The sequence below is a fragment of the Coenobita brevimanus genome, chromosome 19 (genome assembly GCF_032717465.1).
Source record: "Coenobita brevimanus isolate Jiangsu-jjx chromosome 19, ASM3271746v2, whole genome shotgun sequence".
NCBI lineage: Eukaryota > Metazoa > Arthropoda > Malacostraca > Decapoda > Coenobitidae > Coenobita > Coenobita brevimanus.
This window is the reverse complement of record NC_136972.1, coordinates 15940856-15968742: the sequence shown is the minus strand read 5'-3', so window position 1 is coordinate 15968742 and position 27887 is coordinate 15940856. Positions and strand designations below refer to the sequence as shown.

At 42.6% G+C, this 27887-nt stretch overlaps 1 non-coding gene across 1 annotated transcript; it reads left to right on the top strand.

Annotated features, from left to right (window-relative positions):
• Positions 1–6446: 6446 nt before the first annotated feature.
• On the top strand, positions 6447–6565 carry LOC145391771 (5S ribosomal RNA). Its single transcript, XR_013895900.1, has one exon. It is a non-coding gene; the product is annotated as a 5S ribosomal RNA (ribosomal RNA).
• The last annotated feature ends 21322 nt before the right edge of the window (positions 6566–27887 follow it).

Genomic DNA, 27887 nt, shown 5'->3' with positions numbered 1-27887 from the left:
CTTCCTGCCGGACCAGATCAGTTGGGAGGTGAGGAGTTTTGTACTGTGTTTGTGTGTGTGTGTGTGTGTGTGTGTGCATGTGTGTGTGTGTGTGTGTGTGTGCATGTGTGTGTGTGTGTGTGTGTGTGCTCCACTTGTGAAAATATCACTCGGTATGGTAACAGTCAAAACGATCACCCATGCAAAGCGGCACATCACACACAGGGCACATGTTCCTTGTGTCCTTCATCAACCCCAACTTGAAGCACAAAGTACACCTGAGCCTCTTCTTGTCAGGGATCCTCACCTGGTGGTGACCCAGAGTGCAATCCAACCTCACGTCATCGTCAATCACCCGGCAATGCTTGCTTGGATACCCTCATGCTCTGTGGTCCCGTCATGCAGGAGCTGCAGGCCCAGGCACGGGTTCTCCCGACGGACCAGCAACTGGAGGTGGTGGAGGTTCTGGCACCACCGATGTGCCTCCTGCAGGTGGTGCTGGTGGTGATGGTGACACCTGTGATGGCCCTGCTTCTGGTGGTGCTGGTGGGGGGTCTCCTGCAGGCTATGTTGGTGCTGGTGGTGGCTCGGCCCCCATCCTGGCGCTGGTGGTTGTGCCTGCTGGGTGCGAGGTGATGCTGATGCTGGCCGCTGGATAGGTAGGTCTGGGGCGTGGTGGAGTATGTGTCCAGATGTGGGCCAGCCCTCTTTGTGGAAATGCAGAAGATCGTAGATGATCAGCTCGACAAATTCCAAAAGAGTTACTTGAACGCATCTGTACTTCTTATACAAGGCAAACGTGTTGAACAGTGCCACTTGGATGAAGTAGAATGTGATCTTCTTCGTCCACAAGGCCTAACATGATGTTCTGGAGAGTATGCTGCACCCCCATGTAGACCTCGAGGTTCCAGATGTAGCCCGAGGACGACTCAGCCAGCATGTACATCTTGATGGAATATTTGTTGGGCTTCTGGAGGTTGCAGATGCGGAAGGACAGCCGGCACTTCCACCCCAGAGAGCCCTCATCCAGGTTGAGCTCCTCCTCGGGTAGGTACGCTGACCGGAACCACTGAAGGAGGTACTGCATGACCGTATGAATGCAGATGAACCGATCTTGGTTGTCCCGAGAAATGGTGAGCAAGATGAAGGCGTGGAAATGCTTCAGGATGGTGTTGAAGCGCCTTCCACTCATTGCCCACCATAACCTAGGGTAGTCGTGCAGCTCGGAGCTCTGCCAATAGTGCCTGATGGTCGGCATGTGCACGACCCCCATGAAAAGGTATAACCCCAGGAACTTGGCCATCTCCTCTTCATTGCAGGAGAACCAGGCATCCAGCTGAGTCCCCAGGAATGTGGCATAGCAGTTGGTTTCCACAGTGAGGTATGACAACAACTCCCGCATGAAAAAGAGCTGGAAGAACTGCAGGGAAGTTGTTGGAATAACCACCTGGATCCCTGGGAAGCCAGTGAATGACCCGTGGTTTGGTGCAAACAGGCCACTGGTCCACCCACGATCCTCTTCAGCAGTGGTGTCAGCGGGTCGGCCTGTCAACACCCTTTGGCCTGCCCTTCGACCCCTTGGACATCCCCCGTGTCCTGGCAGCAGACCATGGTGCCCTCATCTGGGAGGGGATGCCTCGGACGAGGACGAGGACGAGACAGAGGGCTCTGGGGACACCTGTCTCCCTGGCCTGGTTGGCGAGGATGTCACTGTAGCTTCCTGCGAAGCAGATGTGAATGGAGGGGCCATAACAAGGAATGATGGCCCGGCTTCCAGTGACACTGGCTCGCCAAGGGGGGCAGAGGGGCCTGGAGATTGGGAGCCGACGAAGAAAGCGGTGGGACCAGCAGGTCCTAGAGATGGGGAGGGTTTTCCTGTGAAGCTGGCCAATGATGGTGGTGTGGTTTCCCACGATGGAAGGTGGTAGGACAGCTCCACTTGCTGACCGGATTGTTGCAGCTCAACCTTCTCTGCCCCAGAACGGTCGCTCTCAATGTCCCTCTCCGACTCTACTCATCTAGGATCTTATGCCACTCGTGTGGTTCCAACCCACGTTTCATCTTTGCAAGACTGCTGTCATTGCAAGCCAACTGGAGAATAAATTGCCGTCAGAGGGACTGTGGACCCTGTAGCTCTCCAATGCTGTGGTAGGTGTGTGAACTGAAATAAAGGAGTCACGATATTTTATTCACAGCCAGCCAAGAACTTGGCTCAACATTGGCATAACACAAAGGTTCATGATATATGTGTATGTCCTTGAAAAATATCATCTCCTACAGCGGACTTAGCGCACAGATAGGGGCCACTAGGATGTGGTTACCTCTTTCATTTTCTTTGCACATTACACATAACCAAATCTATTATATTAATGAGATACACAGTAAATTTCACCAGTAACATGTAATTGGACGTATTCCGTAGGCCGCCACCTGTGCACTAATGTGTAGCAGACGGTGTTTCCCTTACGAGATAACGAGCACGTGGGTCCGTGTTTCACTGTCTTTTCACAGAAAACATAGCCAAATATATCAGTACATGGGATACACAGTATATTTCACCCCCCCCAAAAAAAAGTAAATGCACGTGATCCTAACCTCGCGTTGCATTTCGCTACCTTTGTGCTAGCTCAGATGTATGACACACACTCTTCATTACAAGCACGTGGGTCCGTTTTTCACTGTCTTTTCACATAAAACATAGCCAAATATACCAATACATGGGATACACAGTATATTTCACCAAAAAAGAATATGTAAATGCACACGTTCCTAACCTCGCATTGCATTTAGCTACCTTTGTGCTAGCTCAGGTGCATTACACACACACTACATTATGAGCACGTGGGTCCATTTTTCACTGTCTTTTCATTGGTTTCCCGTGAGAGTGGGGCTGCGACAGGGATGTATGATGTCACGTTGGTTGTTTAATATTTATATGGATGGAGTTGTCAGGGACGTGAATGAAAGAGTTTTAGGTGGAGGTCTGAGTCTGGTGAATGTTGATGGTAGAGAGTGGAATCTGAAGCAGCTGCACTTTGCAGATGATACTGCACTGGTGGCTGATTCAGAGGAGAGATTGAGACAGTTGGTAGAGGAGTTTGGAAGGGTGTGTGAAAGGAGGAAATTGAAAGTATATGAGAATAAGAGTAAAGTGATGAAATGTACAAGGTCGTTAGATGGTAGGAGGATGAATATAGTTTTGAATGGCGAGTTGCTTGAGGAGGTAGAGTGTTTTAAGAGTTTAGGGTCACATTTTGCTGTGGATGGAAGAATAGATGTAGAAGTGAAGCTTAGAATGGATGAAGTAGGAAAGGTGCTGAGAGGAATGAAAAAAGTGTTTAGATGTCGTTCGCTTAGAATGGATGTAAAGAGAAGGCTGTATGAGGGTATTGTGGTACCGATTGCGTTATATGGGGCTGAAACATGGAATACGGGCGTAGCAGAGAGGAGAAGTTTGAATGTAATGGAGATTTGTCTGAGAAGTATGTGTGGAGTGACACGTATGGATTGAGTGCGAAATGATGAAGTGCGAAGGAGAACTGGAGTTGTTCGGGAGATGGCTGATCGAGTTGAGCAGAGGGTGTTGTGATGGTTTGGGCATATGGAGAGAATGGATAATGAGCGATTGGTGAAAAAGATAACTAGATCTGATGTGGGAGGTGTAAGGCTTAGAGGGAGACGACGAATAGGATGGATGGACAGCGTGAAGAGAACGTTGGATGTGAGAGGGATGTCTGTCGAGCAAGGAAGAGTTGCTGTGCGTGACAGAAATTAATAGTGAGAAACTGTGAATGAATAAATGATGACACAGCCCTGATGGCATATTCTCCCGCAATTGGTCTGATCAGCTAATCAGGTCAGGTGTGGGTAAGGGGATTGGTCTATTATGATGTGGCAGGGGTAAACCAGCCCTGTTGTCGGGCCCTGCTGCGGATGTCACTGATTGCACTGTGCAGTTGATCCTCGTGCAGTGTGGTGCGGTGAGGGTTTTTCCCTTCTCCCCTTTGGGGCTGAGATACGAATGAATGTATTTGAGTGGATGAGTAAATTGGGTGTGTGTCGACCTGTCTCGGCTACCTCCCTTTCCTTAGAGGAAGCAGCCTAGGTATATAGATAGATAATGATGATGATGATGATTATTATTATTAGTAGTAGTAGTAGTAGTATAATCATTATTATTATTATTATTATTATTATTAATGTACCTCTCTCTCTCTCTCTCTCTCTCTCTCTCTCTTATACCATTAGACACCTGTCTCAGAATACGAAAAATGCTTGTCTTTTCAACTCTGTCTCAGGCTGCTACGACTCACTCTCCACTTGATGATATTCAGGCTTTAGCTGGAGTAAATGGAAGGTAAACAATATGTATCAGTATTATGATCCAGGCTCCATCGAGTCAGGCAAAATAGTATAAAAAAATAATAACGATAATGTTACTATTACTACTACTACTACTACTACTGCTACTACTACTACAACTACTACTACTACTACTACTATTACTACTACTACAACTGTTGATAATGATAGTATGGTGATGGTGATGATTATGACGATGATGAAAAAAACAACAGCAGCAGCAACAACAACAACAACAACGATAATAATAATAATAATAATAATAATAATAATAATAATAGTAATAATAATAAAAGCAATATGGATAATGATGATAATAATAATAATGATAATAATAAAAAGAAAAGAAAAACAATAACTAAAACTACAACAATAACAAAAATAATAACGATAACGACAATAACAACAATAACAATAATAACAAAAACAATAAGAACAATAACAAGAACAAGAACAAGAACAACAACAACAATAATAATAATAATAATAATAATAATAATACAAAGAAGAGGAAGATGAAAAGCTTATACCAAGAATAATGATAAAAGGAATAAGAACGGAAGCAATAACATTAAATAAAATCTTTTTCATTATGACCTCTGCTGTCTTAACCTTATTAGAGTCCGGTAATTGTTAGGTCGCATTGGGTTAAGTTAGTTCTCTCTCTCTCTCTCTCTCTCTCTCTGGCTCAATAGCAGCGCCAGGAAAATAACAGCGGCGAAATTGGAGACAAAAATTGCGCGTGAAAATATCAGGATCATCATCTCATATATTGCACTTAATCTGTCCAGCGCTCTAATGTTCTGAGAAGTATCCTGATAACTGACTCGCGTCGCGGCAAGAGCTCTTTTTTCCTTTCTTTTCTTACTCCTTTTAACTCTGAATCCCGCGTAAATATGAGTGAAAAAGTCTGTCTAGCTGGTTATTTGATCCAAGGTAAACATCGGGTGCAGTCCGAATACTTGGAATGTACTAAGTCATCTCCTCTCATTTCTTTCTGTTACTTTTCCTCATCTTTTCCTTTCCTTGTATTCTTCCTCATTCCTCCTGCCTTCCCCTTTCTCCTTTTCCTTGTCTCTTTCGTCATCTTATTCCTTCTCCTCCTCTTCCTCTTTCCTCTCTCTTACTCTTCCTCCAATTCCTTTCACCTTTCTACTTTTCCTCATTTCTCTCCGTCTCACCCTTCCTCTCCTTTCCTCCCTCACCGACTCCTTTACCTTCTTCCGATCTGTTTCTCATCCTCCTGTTCCTCGTTTCCCCATACTCTTCCTAATTTCTCCTGTCTTCCTTCTCATTTTCCTTGTTTCTTCCGTTCTCTAATTCCTTCTCCGCCTGACTCTTTCCTCCTCCGTTTTCCCTTCTTTCCTCCAACACCTCCACCTCACTTTACCATCACAGTGTGTGTAGTGAATGCAGTTGAAGAAGACCAGTAATATATCCTTCTATTTCTTCCTTCCTTACTTTTTCTCCTCCTCCTCCTTCATTATTTTCGTCCAGCTCCTCCACTGAACTGTAACCGTGTGTAAAGTGTTGGGCACAGTGAGGGGGAGAGATTAATGACACACACACACACACACACACACACACACACACACACACACACACACACACACACACACACACACACACACACACACACACACACACACACACACACACACACACACACACACACTGCTGTTCCTTTTACGAATAAGAACATATGAAGAGAGGGGTATAGTAAGGGCCATGCATACTGGGGACAATAATTCGAATGAAAACAATACAAAAAATGCAACTCATTAAGTAAATTTAATCCTGTTAGAAACGTTACGATAGAATAATAATTAAAAAAATAAAAGCTGTACGAAATATTGGAATGAGAGAATTAAGAAGTTTCACGAAAGTCTTACAACGTTTGTGACCGACGAGAATAATAGGAAGGTCATGGAAGGCGACTGGAAAAAAAAAATGGAAGTTTGTGGAACGTTGTGGAAATTTCTAGAACGTTTCATAAGGGTATATAAATGGTACTTCCGTGCAGAGTGAGTTAGTTTACGCTCAAAAATCAGCGAGTGAAGAATTTTTTTTTTTTTTTTTTTTTTTTTTTTTTTTTTTTTTTAATAGGGAACGGCCATACCACGTTGAATACACCGCTTCCCATCCGATCAGCGAAGTTAAGCAACGTTGGGTCTGGTTAGTACTTGGATGGGTGACCGCTTGGGAACACCAGTTGCTGTTGGCATCCCTACGTGTCAAGTTGGGTTGGTGGAGGATTAATGCCCCTCCCTGTAAAACAATTAACTCTAAGCCCTTGGCCACCCCGTTTGGGATACATGGTGTCTGGCAATGAATGAAAAAAAAAAAAAAAAAAAGAAAGATGTCAAATAAACGACAGAATTCTTTGTGTCACTTCCAAGGTTCTTTAGAGTTCAGTATGTAAATTACCCTGAGTGTCTACCCTTTCAGTACTTTAGTCAGTTACAGTACCTAAGTTTACTGTATTGCGTTACTTAGTTTAGTGGGTAATTAAGGCGCTGCAATTGGATTGAGCCTGTGCAGGTTTACATCCAAGGGATGTATGGGGTATATTGGTCGCGTAATACCTCTCAGGGATGAGTGAAGTTGACCACTCCCATCTTAAATGTCAGGACCAACTTGCCTGGCCCAGGGCTCCTGTGCTCCTCGTAGGGCAACACAGGATTAGATGATGAGTGAATGAATGAAATAAAGTAAATAAACTATGTTATGAAAGTTTGTTTCCTTTTTCAAAACCACACCCTTTCAAAAACTCTGCGCACGGCCATGGTTACTGCAATAGGCTAGGCAGCTTCTACAAGAGTAACTAAACTACTAGAATCAGACAAGGACAACAAAGAAGAAGGCTCTCCACCGTCCATTAAACCCTGCAGCCCAAACCGGCAAGGAAAGTGAGAACACCATGCAGTATAGAAAAACAGGCATGAACATTTTATAGTAAAGTGAGAAAGGAGAAAAGATACTAACACAGTGAAACCTAAAGAGGAGAAAAGAATACATTACTTCTGGTTATTATTATATTTTTTTTTTCTAATCCTTGTTTGTCAAATGTTTATCTAGCATATGATTGAAACTCTCAATGGAACGGGCAGCAGGTAAACCACTTGGTACCTAATTCCATTTGTCCACTACTCTACTACCAAATCAGTTTCTGGCTATCTCTTTAACCCCTACACCGCGGGCTTGTTTACCAATGACTTGCGTGTGCCGCGGGGTTATTTGGGCTCCGACAGACTCTCAAAAAATATTTGCCAAAAATCAGTTATTAGTCCTAGAATAATAAAATTACAAATGCTTATGGCACATACCTTCAGCTTTCTCCTGGAATGATTGTTGAGCCTTCGTCTGTTACCGTAGGACTTGTGGAGACCTCTGAAGTAGGGTAACGAAGTCTCCACTTTACACTTCCCGACAACCCGTAATATGATTACCACAGCCAGATACAAACACTATAAACACTTTTCTACAATTTTCAAGTAGTTTGGGATCCATACTAAAAAAAAAAACACTGTGAAAGCAATGGAAATTACGAGCGCGTCTGATCGTCGCACTGGCACTAGTTCGCTCATGGTAGTCTGTCATTTATTATTCATAAAACCCCTCACACTTTATATTTCTATTACTATATAACACTTATATATATCTACAGTCTTTATCCATAAGTTTCCTTCAGTAGTATTAGTTTATTGTCACTGTAGGGATTCAATTTCTTTCAGTAAAATACGTAGCATTCACTTTCTCGTCCTGTATACTGGCATTGAGAGTGAATGTCACTTTCATCTTCACTCTCATAACTCATAGCATTCAGACATGCTAGAGTGAAACTTTCACTTTCATTACTCCTAGGGTATATACTCGTATTCTTATAATACTACTCATTTACATTTCTATTTACGTTCTCTATTTTATTTACGTTATTTACATTTCTATTTTATTTACAGTGTTATGCACTGTCACTTGAAATAACTTATAAAACTATTTTCCATTGTTCACGTATATTTACATTCATTACTTTCACTTGCTGTTTACACATTATTTACACATTATTTACAATTCCACTTGCACTGTTTTACTCAATAGAAAGATCGTAGTCACTCTTTTATCAATTGTCAGCCCTTTACCTCTTTCCACACGAGGTTTAGTAGGGGGTAAAGGTCACAGAGCCATTTGCATGGGGGTGAGAAAAGGCCTTGAAGTCAGCAAGATGAAACATACGTCCTCTCACTTCGGAAGATGAGAGTACACTGATAACGCAGGGGCCAGGCCAGCTAGCCTAGAGGCCTGCTTTAGGGGTTATTCAGAGTTACCAATATTACTTCTTGAAACAGCTAAGTCTAGCACTGATATGATTGGCAGGAAATCTAGACAATACATTATAAATTTGGTAGTTCCAGGTGAATGTAAATATCATTTAGGCTTCTCCCTTCCCTCCTTACATGTATATTTATTACGAAAATAGATTAGAGGCCTACTTAGGAGATATATAATCAGAGCTACCAATGTTAAATCTTGAAACAGCTTTGTGTAGCACTGATATGATTGGCAGGAAATCTACAGTAGACAATACATTATAAATTAGGTAGTTCCAGGTGAATGTAAATATCACTTAGGCTTCTCCCTTCTCTCCTTACATGTATATTTATTACGAAAATAGATTATACGGCATATTTCAAGGGAAAAAAACAGCGAAAATTAGCGAACGAGTGCACGTGAGGTGTTGTCAGGTGATAATTAGCCAATTCCAGGTGTATGGCACTCTCACTTACCTGATTTCTTTCTTGTATATATTATTTGGTATAAGAATACGACATAGGGCTTATTTCAATGGATGAAATCAGTGAAAAATTCCAGGGAAGATTTACTTAGCGTAGCATGGCCGGGCAGGCGAGAGGATAGGGTAATGGAGGGGGGGTAGGAAGGGGAGTCAAGAACGGGGAGAAATGGCTAAATTGTCAACAATGGATGGGAGTACAGATGAGATTAGGAGTGCTGACTAGTGTTGGACATTGTCAGTACTGATAGATGATACAAGCCCCCACTTGAAAGCCCGGGTGAATTCAAAATAACACAAAATCACAAAAGCGACGCCCCGCGGTATGATCCCTTGCTCCCAAGCGTCACAAAAGTAACGCCCCGCGGTTAAGGGGTTAATAAAACAGAATTTACCTATTTTGAAACTATTATTTCTAGTTCTGTGTTCTATGCTCACTTTAAGTACCTTGCCATTACCTCTTGTTTTTTCACTTCCATCCATTTAAACGCGTTAGCTTTGTGTCTCATTCACTCTATTCCTTCCTGGCGAATTTCTGAACATCATGAATTATTTTTGACATTTTTTCTGTACGTAATTTAACGACCTTATATCCATCCCCAAGTACGGAAACAAAAATTGCACAGAATTGTCTAAATGCGACCTTACTAATGCAACAGAAAGTTGAAGTATTACTTTAGGTGTCCAAGTATTCATGCTTCGTTGGAGAAAATCCTAGGAGCCTATTTACTTTATTTCTCGCATTTAATCACTGCTCCCTTGGTTAAAAGGCATTACTAACAATGACTCTTAGCTCTTGATCCCATTTCGATTTACTGCTTTCTCTGTTATCTAATTTGTATTAGATATCCGCGATGGTTTTACCCACGTTAAGTAGTTTACGTTTTTTCCATGTTAAATTTCATTTACCAGCCTTAAATCACGTGTAGATTATATTTAAGTCTTTTTGATGATTAACACAATCGTCATTTGAGTTAATAATAAGCCCTGTTTTTGTGCAATTAGCAAATTTGCTATTACAGTTATTGTTACTTCAGTCAAGGCCATTCCAACTTCACTTCACTGTTTTCACAAGAACTGCAGCTATACAAACTTTACTAACTGCTATTACAATTAATGCTTGGCAACACTTCACTGTTATTACACTTAATGCTTGACAACACTTCACTGTTATTACACTTAATGCTTCACAACACTTCAGTGTTCTCGTAAGTACCGAAAATAATCTTCACTAACTGCAATTACACTTAATGCTTGCCAACAACACTTCACAAACTTCACTAACAGCACTGCACTACGCTCAAACTGAACTGAAAACCGACTGACTTGTTCTCGTCTCTTATCCATCTTTTCATAAGCTTTCATTGTCCGAGAATGATCTACTTCTCCACAGTTCTGGTGTATTCCAGAAAGTGAGCACAGTAACCAACTCGGGGACAACCAAAACAAACAAGAGTTTTCTTACATTTCATAACACTGTAAATTATTTACCATACAAACTTAATTTTAATTATATAATTTAACAATCATGTAAATAAAACATTATAGAGAAAAGGAGCATACAAATTAATGCATAACTTACGAAACAACTAAACTCACAAACAGCAGGGAAACTGGCAACTCTGACTCGTACCGAAACCTACGGTATGAAAAATGCTGAGACGCTCCTCAGCCACCTAACTGGCAAATCCTGCTTATTAACACTACCCCATCCCTAGTTCTTTGTCGTACTGACAAAACTACACAATATGTAAAAACAAACCTTAATCCTAATGAAACATTTAGCTATACACAAAATAATTCTTCAACTTAGCAAGTCTTCTTCTATTCCGCTTCTGACGGCGTCCTTGCTCCTCCACACAGTCCACTCCTCCTGGAAGGTCTTGGTCCTCTTCCTGATTCACTTCTTCTCTTGGGGAACTGTCACCATCCTGTTGCACTTCAGCTCCTTGGTCCTTCTCAACATCTTCGGCTGTGGGATAGCACGATTCCTCAGAGACGTCCCAGCTGTATTGTCCTGGCCCATGGTCCAGTCACAGATGGTTCACGTGTATCACCTTTGGGTGAGACTTCCTGCCTTCCCGAATCTGATACATTACATCTGTTGTGGACTGTTTTAAGTTTGTATGGAATTGATGGTAGGTTACTAATAAGGGTGAAAAGTTTTTATGTAAATAGGACAGCGTGTGTAAGTGTGGGAAATACTGTAAGTGATTGGTTTCCCGTGAGAGTAGGCCTGCGGCAGGGATGTGTAATGTCACGGTGGTTGTTTAATATTTATATGGATGGAGTTGTAAGGGACGTGAATGCAAGAGCTTTAGGTGGAGGTCTGAGTCTGGTGAATGTTGGTGGTAGAGAGTGGAATCTGAAGCAGCTGTTGTTTGCAGATGATACTGCACTGGTGGCTGATTCAGAGGAGAGATTGAGACAGTTGGTAGAGGAGTTTGGAAGGGTGTGTGAAAGGAGGAAATTGAAAGTATATGAGAATAAGAGTAAAGTGATGAAATGTACGAGGTCGTTAGATGGTACGAGGATGAATATAGTTTTGAATGGCGAGTTGCTTGAGGAGGTAGAGTGTTTTAAGTATTTAGGGCCACATGTTGCTGTGGATGGAAGAATAGATGCAGAAGTGAAGTTTAGAATTAATGAAGTAGGAAAGGTGCTGGGAGGAATGAAAAAAGTGTTTAGATGTCGTTCGCTTAGAATGGATGTAAAGAGAAGGCTGTATGAGGGTGTTGTGGTACCGACTGCGTTATATGGGGCTGAAACATGGAATACGGGTGTAGCAGAGAGGAAAAGTTTGAATGTAATGGAGATGTGTCTGAGAAGTATGTGTGGAGTGATGCGTATGGATCGAGTGCGAAATGATGAAGTGCGAAGGAGAACTGGAGTTGTTCGGGAGATGGCTGATCAAGTTGAGCAGAGGGTGTTGTGATGGTTTGGGGATATGGAGAGAATGGATAATTAACAAGTCAATGGGTAGGCATAACTCTGGGCCCATCAGTTTTGCAGGAGTGTAGCCAGCAGACTCATGGGATGCAGACCAATATGCCATCAGCAATGCAGGTAATTTCTGGTCCCATTCTGTTTAAGCATCAACGCGTTACTTGGCCAGTTCTTGTCCCAGGGTCCAGTTGAATTTCTCCACCATCCTATCTGACTGTGGCCTTAGGGGAGTCGTCCTGGTCTTCTTGATCCCCAGTAACTTGCAGCACTCACGAAACACAGCAGACTCGATGTTTCTACCTTGGTCTGACTGTAGCTCTTGTGGCATCCCAAAACAACAGAAATCTGCATCCTCCATCTGCATCCTCTTCAGGTCTGCTTCATCTGACGTTGGCCCTGTCACAACCAACAGCGGCATTTCTTGCCAAGATTCCCATTCCTACTGCACTCCTTGCCATCTGTTCTTCCGTCTTCTCACACACTATTCATCAAGGTTCTTCTGCATTTCCTAAGTGGTGGGACTTCCTGGGAAAAATTAGTTGGTTGTTGCCTCTCGTCACCAGCCTTCACTAAAGTACCCTCATCTTTCTCAGTTGGACACTCATAGCTGAAGTGTCCCACCTCACCACATGTCCAAAACCTGTTTGTTGCAATCAGAGATTTCCTTGTACTGTTCTGTTCTTGCTTCTTCTTCCATTTGTGACAATCCACCTTCCTGTGTCCCAGCTTCCCACAGAACCAGCAACCTCCTCCAGGCTTCTCCTGTTCCCTCTTCCACCTGTAGCAGTTCTCTTTCCTGTCTCCTGGCTTTTCACGCACGAGCACCCTCCTTCAAAAATGTTCATTTTACGTACCTGCCCCTTTCTTGCCTTAACCCGATTAATTTTTGATTTTTTTGGGGGGCTCAAACATTCCCTTTTGGTGAGAAACTAATGAAAATCACCAAGAAAGTTTTTTTTTTTTTTTTATGTATATGACTTGGGCAAAGGCTTCAGGGCCTATATCTCGGGGGCAGTAGCCTATCCCAAGGCCCAGGTGTCCTACATCTCCACATGTCACCACTTCGGAACTAACACCCACCATCCATATTGAATACATGCTAGGGCAGTCTCATACAGGACTGGTGTATTGGTATTAGCGGGGATATTTTTGCGACATGTCAGCGGGTTATCTTATAGATCAGGAAAGTCTGCTTTTTATGAAATTCAAATCCTTGAACTGTTCCCTGCCCCAGCCGGGATTTGAATCTGGGTCCATCAGGACTGCAGGCCGCCTCTCTACCGATTCAGCCACCGCCCCCTGTCACCCCTAAGTGCTCCTAAGGTGCATCCCCCTTCACCTCAGCCAGGTGTTCTATGGCTGGACTAGTGTGGCTGCTCCGTTTTCTATAGTGGGAAGGAGGAGGGTAACTAATCAAAACCAACCTAAATACATATACTTACATTTATTTGCTACTGTGGTATATATATATATATATATATATATATATATATATATATATATATATATATATATATTTGGTGAAAATAACGCAGGTTCATAATGGTACCACCCGTAAATCGCCGATTTCTGGCACACTTGACTAGCTGATACTGTTGTTTCCACTAACATACACTTTGAAAAATTTGATTAGAGGTATGTACACTCATCACAGCCCTATATATTATTAATAAGTAGCGCAGGATTGCTGTGTGGTGGGAGGTGAGAGCGGGCGACGCTCCACCTCACCTTTCCATCTCACCTCCCACCCACCTCGTGCCACACACCTCCCACTCTCCACCCAACACTATATTTGTCACTTACTCACTGAGTTTTCACACACATGATCAGTATTGGTGTTTTGTTAGCATTGCAAAATATACAAAGATTACCTCATTATCTATCGTACTGATTGAATATTGTCACAAGCACACTGTTCCTTACACATAGGCCTATAAGTTTTATACATACGATACCTCGTCAGGATGGATACTGCTGGCATAAAGCATTGCTTTTTTTTCCTTATTTTGATACGATTCTTCACTTTCTCACTTACGTGTAGGCATGCACACAAACACTCAGACAGCCTACCACGTGCCTATGCCTATAAGTTTTACATGTACGATACCTTGTCAGGATGCATACTGCTAGCATAAAGCATTGCTTTTTTTCTTATTTTGACACGATTCATCACTTTATCACTCACGTGTAGGCATGCACACAAACACTCAGGCAGCCTACCACGTGCCTATGGCTATAAGTTTTATACATATGATACCTCGTCAGGAAGCATACTGCTAGGATAAAGCAGTGCTTTTTTCCTTATTTTGATACGATTCATCACTTTATCACTCACGTGTAAGCATGCACACAAACACTCAGGCGGCTTGCCACGTCTCTAGGCCTGTAAGTTTTTATAATTACAGTACCTATTCAGGAGCAATATAGTCTTTACCTAGGACATCGTCGCTGATTGGCGAATCATTATTGCCATCGAAATCATCTAGGTATGTGTCCGGGACGGCTTGTATTTCGTCCTCCGAGAGACTGCCTTACACCATGTCTGGTTTGGGTGTGTGCAGTCAGGTAAGTGGACAAGTCACAGGTGAGCGCAGGTCACATGAGGTCAGTGAGTGTCCCAGCCTGGCGGCAGCTAGGGGAAGGTCTCATGCTTCTGCCTGCCACGAATCCCCCGCGAAATTTGAAAAATGTGTACGCAATGTGCCTTGCAATTGCGAATCGAACGATGTATGATGACGGGTCTACAGCGGCTCCTGTGGGCCGTCGTACGACGTACGATGACAGAGGGTATGGGTTAAATCTTGCACTACAGCCTTTCTGAAAAGTGGATGTACTGGACCTGACGTAGGACTCAAACTCTATAGGCCTGGCTAGTGCTTCTTGCATGCTTCTGGGTTGTGCCTGCTTCACTTGCACTTTCAACTCTGCACTGTCAAGGGCATCGATGAACTGGCCCCTCAGAAGCATAGCCAATAGGTAAGATGCAGCTCCAGGGTATATCTTATATGCCATACTCTCCAGGTCATGAAGAAGCTGTTGTAGGGATTCTCCTCAAGTCCGTACACGGCTCCGGAATCTTGCTCTGCAAACCTCAGTCTGGTATAAGGTCCCATATCTGCACTCCAGCACTTCTACAAGGGACTGATAGCTGTTCCTTTCCGTCACTTCTGGCCCAGAATTTCCACTGCGACACCCTTAAGGCTAGTAGCAAGCTGCATTACCCTCTGCCTATCATCCCAACCATTCTGATCTGCAAGTAACTCAATCTGTGCATGGTAAGATCCCCAAGATACTCTACCATCAAATTCCTAAGGTTTGCTTTTAATTGGACCCTCATTATAGCCATGCATTTCCCTGGTTTGGGGCCTAAAAACTGGGGCTTCATAATTATGGCCAGGACATAAAACTTATGCATTCTGATTATTCAGCCCTGTAATGCTACCTTTAGATGCCTGGGATCCATCAAGATTCACCATACACTGTCCATTCCTTTCATATGCTCCCTGTACATTAATCCACTGCATCCCGGCAGATTTTTCACCAATAACCCCCACCAGTCCTGGCAAATTTTCGGAGATTTATTTTGGCTAAAACCTCTGCTTTTTATGAGAAACATTGAAAATTCAGAGAGAAAGTGCTAAGTTGAGTTTAGAAACACGGTAGAAGTAAGAGTACCTTTACCTTGTTACCGTGTTCTCTCAGGCCAGGCTCGAGAGAAAACGTTTTTATAGGAAGGGTAGCAATTTCAACCCATTCATAACTGGTTAGATATTTATTTGTTTAGTACGAATTTATATGTAGTACAAGAGTATATTGGTTTTCAGACAATAATATAGGTGATATAAGCGTTGTTCACTCACCAAAAAGATCAACATATGACACCTTCTTTTACGACGTTACCGCCTCATCACTTTTGCTTGTTTCTTCCTCTGGCTTATTTCTTCCTTTGTCCTCGGAGCATCTCAGGAATCACTTTCGCCTTGAATTTCGTCATTGGAGAGACCTTGGTGCGACATGTCTTTACTGGCCAGGTCACTGCTAACAGGTGAGTTGCAGAGAAAATGGCATCTGGGGGGGAGGGGGATCAGGTGTGGCCAGGCATTTTCCCGCCTGGCGTTGGGTAGAGGAATGTCTCCCACATATGCTTACCAAAAATCACCCATGAAACTTGAAAAATGTGAAAATTATGGACCTCGCAATTTCAAAACCGATGGATACGTTGTCGGGTGTCACCGTGACAAAACGTGGTGAAGTATCCATATGTCGACGGGACTACAGGTTAACCTGAGGCTCAGCAATGCAGTATTTCTCTACAGCCTCAATTTTCTTACTAATTATCTTCACATGGTCAACTACATGCTTCAGTTGGTTATCTTCGTACTGTCTGCACTCCACAACTATTCCCTCACTAATCTTTAGCTGGTTGTCTACATGCTGTATACACTCCATCACAAAATTGCTTACCTCATACTTCTGCTGCTCCACTTTGGGCCTGTAATTGTTATTGGAGTTCTTTCTTTGAAACTTATAACACCTTCATAATTGCTGCCAATGACACCTCATCCTCCTGCCCAGCTCAGGATCCTGCCTGCACACCCCTTTGCTCCACGTCAAAGGTTAGCCTTACTGCAGCCCTGAATAATCCCACTCCTGACATCAGTGTTACGTCCACATCCCAAACTGCCACTGGCTCCAACAGCAGTAGTTCAGTATAGGAAGAACGTTGCCCAGTGAGTTGTTCATCCTATGGTCACCCTTTAGATGTACAGTACAGAAGATCAGCTGAGGCGAATATAAACACTGGCTTCTTAAACTTCACTGTCTTTATTTTCCCAGATAATTACACTGAATACTTTCCAACTTCATTTCACTCTTCTCACAAGCACTGGAGCTTTACAGACTTTACTAACTGCTATTACACTTAATGCTTGACAACACTTTACTGTTATACCACTTAACGCTTGACAACACTTCACTGTTATTACACTTAATGCTTGACAACACTTCAGTGTTTACACAAGTACCAAAAATAATCTTCACTAACTGCAATTACACTTAACCCATTCATGCACGGATAAGTTTTCAAGTTTTCTGTTCCACAACATGTTGGCATTTCTCCCCTTCCCCTCCCGTCTGCCGTGCATTCCAAAAAAATTTACTGATGGCTTATTTTCACCACCCAAACATATTTATTTTGCCACAAAACCCACATATTCTGATTCGTACTATACATACATTAGGGCCGTGTGAATAAACATTTAGGAACATACATCTCGTTTCCCAACATCATAAATCTAATGTTTAATAATCAGTCTCTACATGTTATCCATCATTGGAAAGACAATTTTATTAGCTTTCGAATGGGTGGGGTCCAAGTTTGATATGAGGTATGGTGTTCAAGTAATTAGTGAAAAAGTAAAACCCATTTCAGACAGACAACATTATTTAATCGGGGTCCTCTGGGGAAAAACTTTTCTCAGCACTGTTATGTTTTTATTTTACCATCCTATGCAGAATTTCACTGGCTTTCATTTGAGACCATAACGGTGATCCTAGGCCTCATAATTTTTGAGAAAAATGCAAAAAATTACAGTACAGTGTACCCACGTCGTGTCATGACTGTGGGGCGGTTTCCTGCCTCCGTCTAAGCTACTGCACATATTTCACCAATTCCTTGTACATTAGATGTGCACACTATATTCGCATGATTCACTGTCACTATTTTTATAGTTGAATACTCACATTTGGTGCAGGGAAGCAGTATAATTGATTAGAAACAGTAGCACAATCTTCACTGGGCCAATGGCTCATAATGACCAGGAATGCTTCACAAACACCAAATTTCCTATTGCAAACACCAAATCTAATCACAACAGTGCCCAAAAACTATACATAAGCACTATTGGTATAGTGAAATATGTTGCACAGCTGGGACAGAGGTAAGAGAGGAAATTTAAAGGGCCAAACCATACAGTACCTCCGACACTCACAGCTCATTTGGTACTAAATAACCACTCTCTTGCTGGTATTGGGACCCACAGTTGCCAACTCATTACTTCTGACAAGCGCTGGGCAATGTATGTCGCCTCCAAAAATGACACCAATTGGCTAAAAAACTTTTTCTCTGGCGAAAGTTTTTATGCTTAAATAACGACAAAGGCGTCAATGAGTATACCTGCAGCCACACCCAATTGACGGCTAAGGCATCAATGTGGGCGAATGGGTTAATGCTTGCCAGCAACACTTCACAAACTTCACTAACAGCATTGCACTACACTCAAACTGAACTGAAAACTGACTGACTTGTTCTAGTCTCATATACATCCTTTATTAAGCTTGCATTGTTCAAGAATGATCTACTTCTTCACAGTTCTGGTGTATTCCAGAAAGTGAGCACAGTTACCAAATTGGAGTCAACCAAAACATGCAAGAGTTTTCTTACATTACATAACACTGTAAGTTATTTACCATACAAACTTAATTTCAGTTACATCATTTAACAAACAATTACATAAATTAAACATTACTGAGAAAAAGAGAATTAAAAATTAATGCATAACTTACGAAATAACTACACTCACAAACAACAGGCAAACTGGGAATTCTGACTCGTACCAAAACCCACTGTAGGGAAAATGCTGAGAAGCTTCTTGAGCACACAACTGGCCAAATTCGCTTCTGAACAATATATATATATATATATATATATATATATATATATATATATATATATATATATATATATATATATATATATATATATATATATACACACAGTGGAGTCTCTTTTATCCGAAATTCTTTTAACCGTAATATGCCATTAACCATAAGTTTTACTAAAACGTTCTCATTTTAACCTAAAAAATCTGAAATCTATCCGAAAATTCAAACACGGCGGGCTTGTTTCGCGCTACTAGCTTTAGTTTACGGTTGCTTTATTTCTTGGAATTGCTTAAAGTGAATTACATAATTGTTTGGTGAAGGTTTATTTAAGTTTATTTAAGTGAAGATTTAAGTTGACAGTTTCTATTACAGGTACAAACGTGCAGTTACATATGTAGTTACTACAATGTATTGTTTTGGTGACGATTGAGTGGCTTTTGGGGTGCTGGTGGTGGTGGTGGGCTAGACGTTACCAGAAATGGGTGATGGGTGTGTACAATACTGTCCCCTTGTATCCTACATATTATTACAGTATCTTTTATCCGAAAAAAAATCGATTAAACGACACTTTGAAAGTCCCATGATTTTTGGACAAGAGACTCCACTATATATATATATATATATATATATAGATATATATATATATATATATATATAACAATCGAATATTGATCCCAGTGGTTCACTGCTAGTTAGTAACACCTAACCGATTTAGTACCATTTATTCATTCTGCTTTCTTCCCTTCAGCCAGGATTCTATTCATTTTCAGATATCGCCGTCTATACCATGTACTTGAACCTTCCTGGCTAATATTTCGTGTGAAACGCTTTTGAATGCATTACCAGAGTCCAGATAAATAATATCGTGAGCTTTATTGCTGCCTACTGCCATACAGGCCTCACAGAAAAATGGTAACAAGTTTGTGTGATGGGATTGTATAAAACCGTGTTGACTTTCATTTCCGAAAACAAGTCTTTCTGAGTGCTCTCAATTTTTATTTGCAAAAACTGAGGTGCATTTAACCAAATGTTGATGTCAGACTTATCGCACAATATTTCAGCAAATTCCACTCTTCTTTTCTTCCTTTGGTGTTTATGATCTGAAAATAAAAAGATCATATATATATATATATATATATATATATATATATATATATATATATATAAAGATCATATATATATATATATATATATATATATATATATATATATATATATATATTCACAATAACCTTTACAAGCAGATTATTATTACCTGGCTGAGAAAAGTAAGACTGTCCCCCCCCCCTTTTACTAGGTCCACCCTTTTGTGTCATGCATCCTAACGTGTCGATGAGACTACAGTTAATTTAATCTAACCTGACAAAGATTCCTAACCTCTTTAGCTCAATGGATAGCCAGGTGTAATGGATTTGGCTAGTAACCAAGGAGAATCATTTTTACCTCATAAAGCCCCTTCACGAGCGGATAAGTTTGTTAAATTTTCTGGGCTATGGCTCGTGGGATTTTCTCCCCTCCCGTCCAGCCACCGGGCGCTCCAAGTGTGTGTATTCTCGGCTTAATTTCACCACCCAAACATATTTATTTTGCCACAAAACCCACATATTCCTATTCATCGATGTTTGTTCTACACAATAAGCAAGAAAAAAAAAAAAACACTATATATACGTTATGGCCCTCAGAATAAACATTCAGGATCATAGATTTTGCTTCCTAACATCATAAGCTGAGTGTTTACTAATCAACCTCTACATGTTATACCATCAATCGAAAGAGAATTTTATTAGCTTTCGAATGGGGGCAGGGTCCCAGTTTGATATGAGGTATGGTCTTCAACTAATAAGCAAAAAACTAAAACCCATTTTCGACAGAAAACAACTTTTTTACTCGGGAGGGTTTGCGAAGAACTTTTCTCGGCACCGTTATGTTTTTATTTCATCATCCTATGCACAATTTCATACTTTTTCATCTCAGTTCAAAACGGTGATCCTAGGCCTCATACTTTTCAAGAAAAATGCAAAAAACTACAGCGTATTTTGCCGTGCACTGACCTGCTATCAGCTACGCTCACTTATCGTTATTCACCTATAGCGCTAACACTTTTATGCTTGCTAGCTACGCTCTCTTTGGTTTTATACGAACTGCTATTTTATATAATTACTTCTGTTTTGTTATTAATCCTCGCAGACACCACACATGAACACTAAACCTGTTGCTAGCAACTGAAACAGAAGCTGTATTTATTTCCCTCTCATTTGTGCTGGGGTAAATAGCAATATATATGTATATGTAAGTATAGTGACATAAATAGAGGTAAACAAATAAATAAAAAAAGAATATCACGTACTTCTCCAATGGCGATGATCTTCCTGCCGGACGAGATCATTTGGAAGGTGAGGAGTTTTGTACTGTGTGTGTGTGTGTGTGTGTGTGTGTGTGTGTGTGTGTGCTCCACTTGTGAAAGTATCACTCGGTATGGTAACGGTCAAAACAATCACCCATGCAAAGCGGCACATCACACACAGGGCACATGTTCCTTGTGTCCTTCATCAACCCCAACTTGAAGCACAAAGTACACCTGAGCCTCTTCTTGTCAGGGATCCTCACCTGGTGGTGGCCCAGAGTGCAATCCAACCTCACGTCATCGTCAATCACCCAGCATTGCTTGCTTGAATACCCACATGCTCTGTGGTCCCGTCATGCAGGAGCTGCAGGCCCAGGCACGGGTTCTCCCGACGGACCAGCAACTGGAGGTGGTGGAGGTTCTGGCACCACCGATGTGCCTCCTGCAGGTGGTGCTGATGGTGATGGTGACACCTGTGATGGCCCTGCTTCTGGTGGTGCTGGTGGGGGGTCTCCTGCAGGCTATGTTGGTGCTGGTGGTGGCTCGGCCCCCATCCTGGCACTGGTGGTTGTGCCTGCTGGGTGCGAGGTGATGCTGATGCTGGCCGCTGGATAGGTAGGTCTGGGGCGTGGTGGAGTATGTGTCCAGATGTGGGCCAGTCCTCTTTGTGGAAATGCAGAAGATCGTAGATGATCAGCTCGACAAATTCCAAAAGAGTTACTTGCACGCATCTGTTCTTCTTATACAAGGCAAACGTGTTGAACAGTGCCATTTGGATGAAGTAGAATGTGATCTTCTTCGTCCACAAGGCCTAACATGGTGTTCTGAAGAGTACGCTGCACCCCCATGTAGACCTCGAGGTTCCAGATGTAGGCCGAGGACGACTCAGCCAGCATGTACATCTTGATGGAATATTTGTTGGGCTTCTGGGGGTTGCAGATGCAGAAGGACAGCTGGCACTTCCACCCCAGAGAGCCCTCATCCAGGTTGAGCTGCTCCTCGGGTAGGTACGCTGACCGGAACCACTGAAGGAGGTACTCCATGGCCGTATGAATGCAGATGAGCCGATCTTGGTTGTCCCGGGAAATGGTGAGCAAGATGAAGGCGTGGAAATGCTTCAAGATGGTGTTGAAGTGCCTTCCACTCATTGCCCACCGTAACCTAGGGTAGTCGTGCAGCTCGGAGCTCTGCCAATAGTGCCTGATGGTCGGCACGTGCACGACCCCCATGAAAAGGTATAACCCCAGGAACTTGGCCATCTCCTCTTCATTGCAGGAGAACCAGGCATCCAGCTGAGTCCCCAGGAATGTGGCATATCAGTTGGTTTCCACAGTGAGGTATGACGACAACTCCCGCATGAAAAAGAGCTGAAAGAACTGCAGGGAAGTTGTTGGAATAACCACCTGGATCCCTGGGAAGCCAGTGAATGACCCGTGGTTTGGTGCAAACAGGCCACTGGTCCACCCACGATCCTCTTCAGCAGTGGTGTCAGCGGGTCGGCCTGTCAACATCCTTTGGCCTGCCCTCCGACCCCTTGGACATCCCCCGTGTCCTGGCAGCAGACCACGGTGCCCTCATCTGGGAGGGGACGCCTCGGACGAGGACGAGGACGAGACAGAGGGCTCTGGGGACACCTGTCTCCCTGGCCTGGCTGGCGAGGATGTCACTGTAGCTTCCTGCGCAGCAGATGTGAATGGAGGGGCCATAACAAGGAATGATGGCCCAGCTTCCAGTGACACTGGCTCGCCAAGGGGGGCAGAGGGGCCTGGAGATTGGGAGCCGACGAAGAAAGCGGTGGGACCAGCAGGTCCTAGAGATGGGGAGGGTTTTCCTGTGAAGCTGGCCAATGATGGTGGTGTGGTTTCCCACGATGGAAGGTGGTAGGACAGCTCCACTTGCTGACCGGATTGTTGCAGCTCAACCTTCTCTGCCCCAGAACGGTCGCTCTCAATGTCTCTCTCCGACTCTACTCATCTAGGATCTTATGCCACTCGTGTGGTTCCAACCCACGTTTCATCTTTGCAAGACTGCTGTCATTGCAAGCCAACTGGAGAATAAATTGCCGTCAGAGGGACTGTGGACCCTGTAGCTCTCCAATGCTGTGGTAGGTGTGTGAACTGAAATAAAGGAGTCACGATATTTTATTCACAGCCAGCCAAGAACTTGGCTCAACATTGGCACAACACAAGGGTTCATGATATATGTGTATGTCCTTGAAAAATATCATCTCCTACACCGGACTTAGCGCACAGATAGGGGCCACTAGGATGTAGTTACCTCTTTCATTTTCTTTGCACATTACACATAACCAAATCTATTATATTAATGAGATACACAGTAAATTTCACCAGTAACATGTAAATGGACGTATTCCGTAGGCCGCCACCTGTGCACTAATGTGTAGCAGACGGTGTTTCCCTTACGAGATAACGAGCACGTGGGTCCGTGTTTCACTGTCTTTTCACAGAAAACATAGCCAAATATATCAGTACATGGGATACACAGTATATTTCACCCCCCCAAAAAAAAAGTAAATGCACGTGATCCTAACCTCGCGTTGCATTTCGCTACCTTTGTGCTAGCTCAGATGTATGACACACACTCTTCATTACAAGCACGTGGGTCCGTTTTTCACTGTCTTTTCACATAAAACATAGCCAAATATACCAATACATGGGATACACAGTATATTTCACCAAAAAAGAATACGTAAATGCACACGTTCCTAACCTCGCATTGCATTTAGCTACCTTTGTGCTAGCTCAGGTGCATTACACACACACTACATTATGAGCACGTGGGTCCATTTTTCACTGTCTTTTCACATAAAGCATAGCCAAATATATCAATACATGGGATACAAAGTATATTTCATGAATGAAATGTAAATGCATGTCCTATCTATCTATCTATCTATTGCCAGACGCCTCAATCCCGTTCGGGGTGGCACAAACAAATCGCCTCCACGTTGCCCTGTCCCCCGCCATTTCACTGCCCTGCTCCCAACTCACACACCCCTCTCTCATATACCTCTCTACCCCATCCCTCCATCTCATCCTCGGCCTCCACCTCACTCACTTACACTCTCTTCGTCAGTCTCTCATCCTCCATCCTCTCCACATGGCCAAACCACCTCAGTGTATTCTTCCTAACACTTCTTATCACATCCACATCCACACCACAATGCTCCTTTATATCCTCATTTGTCAGCCTATCTCTCCATGTGGCTCCACAGGCTCCTCTTAACCCATCACGTACTGAGGTTTTCCGCACCTCCAACATCCCCCAATCCCGAGGTATTTTCGAATTTTTTTTTTTTTGGCTAAAACCTCCGCTTTTGGTGAGAAACATCGAAAATTCATAGAGAAATCGCTCACTTGAGGTTTAAAATACTGAATCCAGGTAGGAGTTCCTCCTTACCTTACTGGGTTTTCTAACATGCTGGCACCAAAGAAAACGAGTTCTATGGGAGGGTAACTATTTCACACAACTCATAAACGGTATTTATTTATTTACTTGGTACAAATTTATATATAGTATGAGAGTATATTGGTTTTCAAGCAGTAATATAGGCATTATAAGCATTGTTTCACTCACTAACTAATCACCATACCTGACCTTTTTTTGCCACATTACCTGATCATTATTTCTGACTGTTTCTTCTTCTAATGCTATGTAAACTTTGTCCTCCACATTGTCATCGATTGGGGAATCACTCTGGCCCTGAATATCTTTACTGGCCGGGTCACTGGTAACAGGTGAATTGCCGAGACAATGGCGTGAGGGGGGGAGGGGGGAGGTTAACCGGTGTAAGGCATTGTTCCTGCTTGGCATCTTGTAGAGGAATAGAGGAAGGTGTCCCGTCTATATGTACAAAAAATCACTCGCGAAAATTGAAGATTGTGCAAATTAGGGACCTTGCAATTGCACGACGTACCAGTACGTCGCCGGGACTGGCAAATGCAAATCGTTGCAACGTACCCATAAGTCGACGGGACGGGGCCGGTTAAATAACTCATTTCCACTGCTTTCGCTCTTGACTTGTGTCCTTCCAACAATGTCCAAGCTTCAGGTGTATAACACACATCCTACTTTGGTCAATTACACGGCCCATACCTGGCTGGTAAGGTGTAGCAGACGATGATTTCTAGAGGAGCATATTGTTCACTTTCACTTTCTTTTCACATAATAAAATAATAAAATATACCACTGTATGAGATACACAGTATACTGTATAACACCATGTACAATTAAGTACCTCGCATTGCATTTCACTACCTTTGTGCTATTTCAGGTGTACGACACACACACTTCATTACAAGCACGTGGCTCAGTCCTTCACATTATTTCCACATAATACGTAGCCAAATCTATCAGTATATGAGATACACAGCATGTTTCACCAACAATATGTAAATGCAAGCCCTACACAGGTCAGTTATGAGGCCCATACCTGGCCAGTAACGTGTAGCAGACGATGATTTCTAGAGGAGCACATGGTCCACTTTCACTTTCTTTTCACATAAAAAAATATTGAAATATATTACTCTATGCAATACACAGTATATCACACCATCCACAATTACGCATCTTGCACTGCATTTTGCTACCTTTGTGCTAGTTCAGGTGTACGACACACACTACATTACAAGCACGTGGATCAGTCTTTCACGTTATATCCACATAATACATAGCCCAATCTATCTGTATATGAGATACACAGTATATTTCACTAATAAAATGTAAATGCATGTCCTACATAGGTCAATTACATGGCCCATACCTTACCAGTAAGGTGTAGCAGATGATGATTTCTAGAGGAGCACATGGTTCACTTTCACTTTCCTTTCACATAAACAAATAACAAAAAATATCACTGTATTAGATACATAGCATATTTCACCAACAAATGTAAATGCACTTGTTCCTAACCTCGCGTTGGATGTCACTACCTTTGTGCTAACTCAGATGTACGAGACGCATTCTTCCCTACAAGCAATGGGGTCAGTCTTCTACTGTCTTTCACATAAAACATTACCAAATCTATCAATATATGAGATACACAGTATATTACACCACAACAAGGACAAGTATGTGGCCCTTACCTTTCCACTAAGATGTAGCAGATGATGTTTCCCTTACCTGAGATGCTGCAGTGTTTACGATTTTATTTCACAATACACATAATCAAATCCATAATTTCATGAGACATACAGTATATTTCACCACAACAGTACCTGAACGTCCTCTGCATGTCACATCTGCGATACCTAAGGTATCGCAGACAATATTTTCTGACGAGCACATGATGCAGTGTTTACGTTCATCCACACAAGCATATGATAAACATATCAATAACACTTATGCTTTATTTCACACAGAAAGCATACGGAATAAATAATATAACATTATGATAAAATCAAATCTCCCTATAAACCTCCTCTATTTTATCCCCTCCTGACAACGGTGTGCCATGGCTGTAAGGTGTACGTGACTCCTGCCCTAGCCAATATTTCACCACATACACTCGTTGCACTATACTCCTATCTATTGCACAATAACACTATCCACCATATATCAGCATAGAACAAGGACTTCATCAACACCTTGGCAAATATTCCATTCAAGACAATGCCGTGTCGTCAGGTGGTTTCCCGCCTCCCTTAGATAAACACTTCACCATGTCCTTCCTCACTGGTTATTGCACACTATATTACCCTAATTCACTGTCACTATTATTCAATGGTTGAATACTCACATTGGGTGCAGGGTAGAGGGAGTGTAGCTGTTGAGACACACCGAAAAACAGGATAGGCCTAGCACAATCTTCGTTGGGCCAACGGCTGATAACAGCCAGGATTGATTCACCAAAACTTAAGTCCCTATTGCAAACACCTAATCTAATCACAACAGTGCCCAAAAAGTAGACACAAGCACTACTGGTATAGTGGAATATGACGCGCGTCCCGGGACGGGATAAATTGAGTATGATTTAAATGCCCAGCTGCGCCCTACCTTCTCCCTCGACAGCTGATGCAGAACTAATCAACCTGGCCGGGCTGTCACGTGTCTTGGGCCTTGAGGTTGCCAAGTCATTACTTTTGTCGAGAGGCGCGGGAACTATGATGCATCCAAAAATGATGCCGATCATCTGAAAACTTTTTCTCTGATGAAGATTTTTATGCTTTTATGACGACAAATGCCTCATCGAATATAGTCGCAGACACGCCCCAATTGACGACAAATGCATCATCGCACAAAGGGGTTAAATCAATTTCATTCACAAAATAACCAGGAAGTGAGAGTGGGCCAAGTATAGTCACACAATAGGGTGGATTTGGCTAGTAATGAAGACTCATATGTACAAATAAGATCTAGTGAATTTCATGCAACCAAGAAATAATAACCAAATTATGAGTGGTGCAGTACAGTTAGATGAAACAAACCAACTACAAGAACTTACTCCAAATTCCTCTATGGGTTAAAGTGAACCCCATCAGTAAAGTAGGCTGCGTTACCCCATCTTTAGGATCCTGTACAGAAGACCTCATTTGCTCAGTGCTCCAATGAAAACAGCCAAACTCTCGCTATTGTTAGGATTGGGAAGGTAGGACAGGGTGGGTGGGGGAGAATATAGGATGAGGAACTGGGAAGGTAAAATAGGGTAGGATAGGGAGAGGATATGGTGAGGGAGTGGGATGGTAAGATAGGGTAGGTGAGGGAGGGGACAGGAGGAGGGAAAGACAATAAATGAATTTCTGAAAGTCCACTTCATCTGTCGTTGGAGAAACACACGTTAAAGAA